Genomic DNA, 10,217 nt, shown 5'->3' on the forward strand with positions numbered 1-10,217 from the left:
ATTAATCCAGACAGATTAACTTTATCTAACTGAACTTTTATACCTGTAATCCATGTTATAACTTTTAAAATAACATTATAATTTTTAAAACTTTGTTTTAAAAAAATTTTTTTACAAAAAAAAAAAAAAAAAAAAAACCAACCAAACAAACAAACAAAAAAACCTTGCCAAAAACCATTACAACTCTATGCATTGTATGATAACGGAGTGGTTCCACGGCTTTGCATGTTGTTCTAGGTGCTGTTTGTGGTGTCTGTAATGTTGTTGTGGGATTGTTACCCATCGCTACTGTCACTTACTGTAGTTAGGCTGTGCCGCCCACATGTGTGTTATGTGTGACCTGAGAAAGTAGTGCTTCGTCTAGTATATTGGGCCAGCATTAGTGGCTTCTTCGGAAGGAAATGTAGTTACCATGAAGTGCCAAACTGCTGTTCCGCATGTGTTGTTCCATTCCAGAGAGAGCTTTCCTGCCACACACCTGCAAAAAGCGAAAACAACAATTCTGTTTGTCACTGAGAATCTTCTTCTTTTAAACTTGAGCATTTTTATGGCAAAATCCAGTAGAAGCCAGTGGGGCAGCAGGGCCTCTCTGGTCAGGTATTTTTAGTTTGAACGGTGTAGCAGCAGAAGCCTGCGAGGTGCACACATTGTCTTAGGTGTCAGCATGGCTCACATAGAATTGCATCTATAAGAGTAACTAGTAATTTAGGGCTGGAGAGATGGCTCAGTGGTTAAGAACATGTACCGCTCCTCTGGAGGACCTGAGTTTGAGTCCCAGCTGACACATCAGGTGTCTGTAATTCTAGCTACAGGCCAAAACCTCTGCACATACTTACACATAAAAATTGAATCTGAATAAGACATTTAAATTTAATGTATACCTTATAGTTCCTAATGTCAGCTTTTGTGTCAAGCATTTACTTAGGGCTAAGGTGGTTCATGGCCTTATATCCATCAGGTCTTTTTACCTGTCTGTCCATTCAGTCCCTGGTGTTTCCTTTTCTACTTGGTGGCACCAACACTCTCCAAAGACAGGAAGAAAGCTGCTCCAACAGTAACTCCATCTACTGTATTCACTCTATAGTCAACACGGGGCAAATACCATCACACTCTTACTTAGACTATCATAAAATATTAAGCAAAGAAGGCTGCTTCTGAAAGAGCCTTTTACACCAACAGGCGAAAATCCCTCCCTTACTGCAGCCCCCCCCCACCCCCCGTCAGTTCAATAGGTAATAATTACAGGGTTCCTTTCATGAAGGAATCATCTCCTTAGTTACACAGAAGCTTTGTGTGTGGCTGTCAGGGGCATAGTGACAACCAGTGCTGTGTTTGGACACATTGGTGCTAGAATTACTGATTTAATTCTAAGATAATTAAAACTAATTCGTCAAGGCCCCTGCCATGTCTTTGCTTAGAGCAGCAGTTCTCAAACTATGGATTGTGACCCTTTTGGGGGTGTTGAATGACCCTTTCACGTGGTTCACATATCAGATCTTTATATTAACAGTTCATAACAGTAGCAGAATTACAGTTAGGAAGTAGCAATAAAAATAATTCTATGGTGGGGGGGTCACCATTGTATGAGGAACTGTATTAAAGGGTCACCGCATGATTTACCTGCTCATGCCTACCAGAATATGCTTTGAATGTCCGCCCTTCTGGGAGGTGAGGAAGCAATAAAAAGGAACTGAGGCCCGTGTGGTGCAGCGCAACTCTGCTGTGCTCACCCAGCCCCAGAGCCGAACCGCAGCGTTTCTTGATTCTGGTATTGGGAGATTTCAGACACCAACAACTGGCATGGTGTCAGTGATGAAGTCTCTGGGTTCACAGTGGGCATGTGTTTGAATCCTGCTTCCAGCTGTTTTTCCACCCTCGGATCTTCTGTTTTGAATATCTCCCTATCCTAAGACCTTTATGTCCTAATGGAGCTTTTTTAACAAACCGTATGTATACTTGCTAGGTTTTTAATTTATTGTTTCTATTTCCCCCGTGACTGTAAACATACTTGTTGCAAAAGTTGTACATAGAGTCGCCAGATCAACTTTGTACTAAGGGATCATTTCCCTCTCCTATGCAGTAATGTAAACATGTAACTAAAATCCCATAGGTCTGGCGAGGAGACTGGATGGATGGCCCTACTTAAATTTACCAGAATCAGTATGTGATGCAAGTGTCGACTGCAAGGAAGAATCTCATGCCTTAGTGGGATGGAGGCTGTATTCTGCTCCAGGGAGGTCCTCCGTTCTGGTTCTAAGTTGTAGAGATGTGTTTGCAGCTCCTTTTCTTCCATCCCTAAGAACTTAGGGAATAAAAAGACAGACTTATCATTGTTGTTTTATGGTTAAGACCAGGCATCTGTTTGGAAAAACTGTAACCATAATTAATGCTTAGGGAATGTCATTGAAACCACAGAGGGCTGTGCCATGCTTTAGGGAGTGTGACTTGCCCAAGTTGGTCGATTGGCATCTTCCTGTGTGTCTTTTAGCCCCTGGCTTCTATATGATTTATGTGGGAAAAACATGTGTCTCTGTCACTCATGTCATATTTTAAAATGTCTTTAAGCTGCTACAGTTATAACTTGTGATGGGAAGCAGAGAAAGGTGAGTCCAGATGAGAGAAACTTGTGTTAACATGTCAGATGTATGATACTCTCCAGTCAAGTGATCCTCTGCCTGTCAGTGTTTGTAATAATACAGAACTTTTGTGACCAAGAGTATATATGGTATCACTTTCATTTTTATTTTGCTGCTCACTGACCTTTTACACTAAGATGTTTCATTTTTCTCAGCTCACTGTTCTGCCTTCATTACTGTCTGTGTACTTGTGCTTTAAATAAAACTCTAGTTTTGTGTCCCAGTGGTCGGTTCCATCATGTATATAACATTTGCCTCTAATGTAGTGAGATTTTTCTGTTGCTGTTTTTATATATGTATATATTTGTTGGTACAGCCTAAACTTTATGGAAATAAGCAACCCAATAAATTCAGCCAATGGGTGTTGATGGTGTCTCCAGTGAGCGCCTGTTCAGTCACACTGTCTTTTCTGTATTTGGACCTGACAACCAGTTTTCAGTTAATAAAGTATTTTCTGCAAAGTAGCTGTTTTTGTAACTTTACCAATTTAAAAAGCAGGTCCCAATTTGAAAAAAAGAATCAAATTGTTGGCCTGGTATACTGCAGTGGTCCTGGGATATTGTCACTATGTACAGAGCCAGGGACTCCATATACATGCATGTAACCATGAAGGGAATGGTCCTGAAAGAGGAAGCATTGATACACACAGCTATTTACACAAGCAAGTAATAAAATTCTTTTGTAGCTCTGTAGCTGGGTTATTCATGGACTTCCTGTAGTTCCAGGCCAATTTATGGAATAGGATGTTCCACAGCATTTATTTGTTTGTTTATTTATTGTGGGAGGGTATGCAGGCGTGTGTCTGTGGTGTGTGTGTGTGCCAACAAAGTCAAGTTCTTGTCAGTTGCTTCACCACTTGAGTTTTGAGACAGGATCTCTCGGTGAGCTAGGAGCTTGACATTTTAGCTCAATTTCCTGGCCACAGAGCCCTTAGGATCCCTTTGTCTCACATCCCTTTGTCCAGCGCTACAATGCGAGCACTGAACCAGGTTTATGTTTATAGAACCCCCTTAACAGGAGAGAGAGAGAGAGCACAAGCCAGAGCAATGCAAACACCGGGTCCATTTTCTCTCTGTATGTAGGCTTCTGTTAGCCCCTTACCTCCACAAAAGGATTCCATGCTTTTTAAACGCATACAGAGTTGTGCAGATCTAAGTATGTAGCAGCAAATTGGAGAGACGGTCCAGCAGTTATTAGCACATGCTTCCAGAGGACCTGGGTTTGTTTCCCAGCACCCACGTAGCCCCTCACAACTGCCTTTACTCCAGTCCCAGGGTATCTGACACGCCTTCTGGTCTCTGCAGGCACCAGGTACATGTGTGGTGCACAGACATACGTGCAGGTAAAACCCTGATACACATTAAAAATACGTATGCCGTAAAGCTGAGCGTCATGACACACACCTTTAATTCCAGAATTCAGGAGACAGACAGGTGGATCTCTGTGAATTTGAGGCCAGCCTGGTCTACAAAGTGAGCCCAGGACAACAAAGGCTGTTCTACTGAGAAACCCTGTCTCGGAAAACAAAAACAAAAGAAATATATATGTCAGATCCCAGGTTTCCTTATTGTCAAAAAAATGTTTTTAGGTAGGAGTCTCCATATGTTGTTTATTACATTTAGCATGTTTTACATTCCTCTTTAAGCAAGAAAGAAATAGTTCCTCAGTGCTTAATCCCAGACATCTTTGTTGAGTCACTAAAATTATTGGAGGAGGAGGAAGAGGAAGATAGGAGCTAGGGGTGTGTGTGTGTGTATACATAGCTCAATAGTTAAGAGTATATGTTGCTCTTCCAGAGGACCTAAGTTCAGGTCCAAGCATTCGTGTCGAGCAGCTTATAACTTAGTTCTAGGGGATCTGATACCTCTAGCTTCAGAGGGCACTTGCAAACACACACACACACACACACACATACACGATTAAGAATACATTTTTTAAAACACCTGAAAAGAGAATGAATATTCACAACCACTTTGCTAAAATAAAATGTAAACCTATTGCATATCTGAGTAATTCACCAGTCTTCTGAGCTGAATATTCCAAATAGAGATGGCTGCGCCATTGTAGCAGCAATGTGGATGGTCTAACTAAAGGTTATGCTTGTTTTCTTAGTAATCAAGAAACAAGAGACCTGTCTTTGAATAAGTTTGCAATTTGTATATTTATGATGAATCTGATTTTGCTTATTGGGAAAGAACATTAGAACTCAAGCTGAGTTAGGTACAAGTCTTTAAATTGTTTCTATTTTTAAAATTTAAAATTTAAAAGTGATTTTTATTTGACTAAAATGGTTAATATGTATAAAATACACATTAGTTAAAACATAATTTTGAAAGTAAATATTGGAAATGGCAAGTATGCAGAAAAAACCTTGTTTTAAAATGGAATTAAAACCAGCATTTGCTTTATTCAGCACTCTAGTGCATTACATCTGGTATAGCAATAAACAGTCATTGCAAGTAAGGATCAGATAGTGATCGGACACTGAGACGTGACTCCTGGGCACTACCACACAATAAGACTTCCTTTTAGTCCTTTATTTGGGATGTGGGTGTTCCATCAATGGACTCTCGGGGACCGGGAAGTGTAGATCAGTAGAAAGCACCTGGTTTAACAGACAGAGGCTACTGTTTGATCCCCTGAATGACAGTGGCAGATGGAGGGAGATAGTGTGAGATTTGTGCCCTGGCTGACCTGGAACTTGCTGTGTAGATCAGGCTGGCCTTGAACTCAGAGCACTGCCTTCCTCTGCCTCTTAGTGCTGCAGGATTAAAGGTGTGTACCACCATACCTGGGTGGACCTTAGTATTTTAAAGTACATTGTTAGTGACTTGCACAAATGTGCCAAGGTCTATTTTAAAATACCTTAATTCAATTATATATTCTACTTTCTTTTATAAATTCACATTAACTCATGCATACACTTTTGCATCTCTGATAAAATCTCTTATTTTAAAAAGTCTTAGATCAAATAAAGAGTAAGTTTTAGTTTTATCCTACATAGTTCTAAAGTCCTAGTGATTTTTACAATGTACAAAAATAATATATTCATACTCACAGGACTGAAAATACTATGGAACCAATAGCAAACATAATATGCATCCTTTGGGACTTTTTTTTTCTTTCTGGTTTGTTGAGACAGAGTTTCTCTGTGTAGCCCTGGCTGTCCTGAAACTCACTCTGTAGACCAGGCTGGCCTTGAACTCAAAAATCCTCCTGCCTCTGCCTCCCAAGTGCTGGGATTAAAGATGTGCACCACTACTCCTTGCTTGGTTTGACACATTCTTGTAACACATTTATATCTTAGGGCTAGGCCTCCCAATTATTATGTTTAGACTGTCATTCTCTTTAAAATTCATTTATAAAATATTTTTACTCTTTCTACTAAGCTTTAAAAGTAGCCTATCCAGGGCTAGAGAGATGACTCCGTGGTTAAGAGCACTGGCTGCTCTTCCAGAGACGACCTAAGTTCAATTCTCAGCACCCACATGGTGGCTCACAACCATCTGTAATGGAATCTGATTTCCTCTTCTGGGTGTGTGTGAGGACAGAGCACTCATATACAAAAATAATTATTTCCCTAAGATGTATATTTAAGATTAGCCTATCACAGAGGGAGTATCTCAAAGGGATTATTTAAAGATTACTTGAATAAATTAAATACCTAGTTGACCCTCCCATCCATATTATATAGTAGTATATAATACTATTCAGAAAGTATTTTTTTAAGATTTATTTATTTGTTTTATGTATATGAATACACTATAGCTAACTTCAGATACACCAAAAAAGGACATCAGATTCCATTACAGATGGTTGTGAGCCACCGTTGTAGCTGGGAACCATTACAGATGTTTGCTGGGAATTGAACTCAGCACCTCTTGAAGAGCAGTCAGTGCTCCTAACTGCTGAGCCATCTCTCCAACCCCCTCCAGAAGGTACTTTTAGTTTTAAGAAGTTTTGGATTGTTTTCTTAATTAAATTACCCAGAAAAACACAGAGATCATTAATTGATTTTTTTTTTCTGAAGTAAACATTTTCACAGCCCCACCCAGAGGAGTAAGAACCTTACCTGAACCTGGAAACGCTGTGCTCTGCCTGGCGTTATCTGCAAGGCTACTACTGTATGACCATAGGCTTACCTTGTAAGTCTTAATTACACAAGCAGCCCTTTCAGTCTACTTTGCCCTCTGGTCTTTCTTTTAACTATGTCGGTGGGAGTCCCTCGTGCATCTGCACAGTCTGTTCTAGTCATTCATTGCTCACCATTGCCCCATGAGAATGTATTGTTAAGTGTCCTATAATTTCGATGCAGGTGGTGTTTTATGGACAAAGGACAGTCTCCAGTTTGGGGCTGTTATGCTGTTAGATTTTTATGAACATTCATATGTGCCTGTTGACACATATGTATACACGTGTGTTGGGTATGTTGGGATGTAGTAGCATGGAAAGTGTTATGGATACATGTTCAACATTAGCAGATAACTGCCAGTTAGTTTCAGAAGTGGCCATGGCTGTATTCTTGCCCCAGCAAAGTGTTCATTATTAGCATCTGGTATTTCTTCTTCACTGAAGATGCTTTGCTCATTATGTATTCGTGTATGATTCCTGGGCCATTACTAATTCTATATGAAGTTCATTAAAGTTTTATCCTTGTGTGTATATGGGGGGGGGGAGGTACCTGAGAACATGCATACATGTACTCATGAGTATGTATATGCCTGTAGTTCTCTCAGAGGCCCAAAGTGGGCATTGGGTTCCCTGGAACTGAGTTACAGGTGGTTGTGAGGTGCCTGAAGGGTGCTAGGATAGAGCTTGGGTCCTCTGTAGGAGCAAGGAATGAAACATGCATGATTGTTCATGACTTTTTTACTGACTGGTCAGATAAACTCTAGAGTTTAGACTAGAGTTCCAGATGGGTGTGAGCGACCATGTGGGTACTGGGAATCAAATCCTGTACCCACTGCAAGAGCAAATGCTCTTAATTACTGACTGACCCAAGTCCTCAGCCCTCCTCATACTGTTTTCACGATCTTTGTGTCTGTGTAGTAGCTGAATTGGTCTGTAGGCTTCTTTATTTTGTTCTGTTTTTATGGGAAAGTTAAACTGTCTTATAAAGAGTTGTAGGTAGGCTAGAGGGATTGTACTGTGGATAAGAGGGCCTGAATTTGGTTCTTAGCACCCACATCAGGTGACTGAAAACCTCCTGTAACTCCAGTTCTTGGGGATCTGATACCTTCTGGTGTCTGTCTGCACTATACACAACCACACACACATAGTTAAAACTAAAAATAAATCTTACAGAAGATGTCTGGGTGTGCTGCTGAATGTACTTGGAAGGCAGAGGTGAGTGGAAAGAAAGAAAAAGGAGAATACTTATGATATTGTTCCATAAAGGTAGGATAATTTGATAGTAAGATCTATCTAAGCCTGATGCTAGCTTTCAGAGTATTTTCCTACAGATCCACTTTCTAGAAGCTGTGGAAGACTGTTCTAACTTTATACGTTTTTCGTAGGTTTTAGCAAGTTGTGTCTTCCTGGCATTTGTGGTTTTGGTCTGCTGGCCTGTGATAATTTTCATTTCTGGTGTAAACCTGTCTCTCTCCACTTTCCCTTTCTAGTATTTAAAATCCTGTCTTTCTGAGTTCGTCTTAGCATGTCTTCTTTACTGCAGGTTTGCTGTTTCCCTGCTTCCTGGTTTTGTTCCTTCTTTCCAGTTCTCTTAGTGTAGTTCTGTGTTTCCTTTTTGGAATAGTTGATAGTGTTTTTTCTCAGGTTTACATAGCCGATGTTTATCAATTTCTCTGTGGCACACCGTAGCTGTGTCCTAGATGTGGGGAATGCTGCACTATCCTCCTCGTGGAGTTTGAAATACCTTCTTGCCCCATGAGTTTTGTCAGAAAGAAGATAATATTTGTCACATGTGTGTATATGGTGCTTATATATCTGTGTGTAGTTTTGAATATGTTCTCACTTCTTCCCGTGGCTCATCTTTGTGTCAGGATGCCCTGTGTTCTCAGTTATCCACATTTGTGGGTCTTTTTTTTTTTCCTGTTTTGTGCTTTGGGGGATCAATAGGAGTGTGGGTCCTCTGCTGTGCTTGTGTATCTTGGCAAACACCAGTTTTATTTGTGTGCTCATGTGGTCAGATTCAAGTCTAGGTTATTAGTAGTAGTCACTGGTAGGCATTCGGTTCCTTTGAGGGTTCCAATTTGATACATTTGGACAGAACTCACTTCTGCAGGTAATATAGAACACAGGGCTATCCTAGTGGGTTTCAACCCAGTAGCAAGTGGCTGAACTTCTTATAAATAGGTTTCCTCTCACAGGGCCTGAGGAAAGGCTCAGTGTGTTAACAGCACTTGCTGGTCTTTCAGAGGACCCGGGTTTGGTTCCCAGCACCCAGATAGTGACTGTTGTCCTTACTAAATTATTGTCACTGAGATTGTATCCCTACAGTACCTGGTACCATTGCTGTCATGGCCAGTGTGTGCCATCAAACTCCAGTCTATAGCCTGGATCTGCCAGGCTAGCGCATGGCTTCAGCAGCATACTTCTTGCAGGGTGACGGCTATGTGCTATACATCTGATGGGAGTATGACACTGCCAAGATGTCTGGTGCTGTTTCCTTGTCTGTAAACAGGTATAATTGTGTACTTGTTCACCGATTACACACCAGCTTAAAAAATTGGCACATAGTAGGCTTCTGTTGATGTTAATCTTATTAATGTCAAGAATGTCCTGGAAATTTTGGAAACTTAGCTCCATGGTGCTTCAGACAGCGTTGGTGCATGCTCAGTGTTGCTCGTTCCTCTCCATACCTGGGTGGTAAAGCAGTTTGAGTGTTCCATGGTTGTGGGAAGGATCAAGTTGTCAAAAGTGACGTCAGGTTTTTGAGGAGCATAGAGGCCATCACCATCAGTGCACACACCTGAGGAAAGAGAAGGCAGATGTGGAAACATGGAAAAGGGAGATTCTCATGTACACACAGCTTCTAGAAGAAAAGTTGAAATCGAGAGTGTGTTGAGGGGCTGGAGAGAGTTAGAAGCACTGGCTGCTCTTCTAGAGGACCCAGGTTCAATTCCCAGCACCCATGTGGTAGCCTATGTAACTCCAGTCCTAGGGAATCCGATGCCCTCTTGTAACCTCTATGGACAGTAGGCATGCATGTGGTGCAAAGACATACAAGCAGACAAACACCCATATACATTAAAATAAATAATGTTTAAGAGTGTTGATTGTGTGGCATACACACACACACACAGATGAGAACATGCATGTGTGTCTGTGTGATGCTCCTGGGTGCCAGAGGACTCTGGGAGTTTGGTACAGAGGAGATCCTCTATGGGAGCCATGAAAACCAAGGTGGGTTAGGTAGAGTGAACCAACTCAGAGACTGAACTGGTTTTATCATTCTGCTGTCTCTACAGGACCAAGCCAGACTGTGTTTGACTATACATTCCCCAGAGGGATGCTTGGTTTACCTTACTCTAGAGTATAAGGAAAGGCCAGCTACTGGTTATGGGTTTGGTTTTCTTTTTTTTTTTTTTTTTTTTTTTAAATTTTTTTTTTTTTTTTTTT

General features: G+C 40.9%; 1 protein-coding gene across 2 annotated transcripts in view; it reads left to right on the forward strand.

Moving 5' to 3' along the window:
* The window catches only part of Kiaa1958 (KIAA1958 ortholog), a 132,508-nt gene that overhangs the window by 102,494 nt on the left and 19,797 nt on the right, over window positions 1-10,217 (forward strand). The gene's annotated exons all lie outside the window — the stretch shown is intronic.

The sequence above is a fragment of the Mus caroli genome, chromosome 4, assembly GCF_900094665.2.
Source record: "Mus caroli chromosome 4, CAROLI_EIJ_v1.1, whole genome shotgun sequence".
Taxonomy (NCBI): Eukaryota; Metazoa; Chordata; class Mammalia; order Rodentia; family Muridae; genus Mus; species Mus caroli.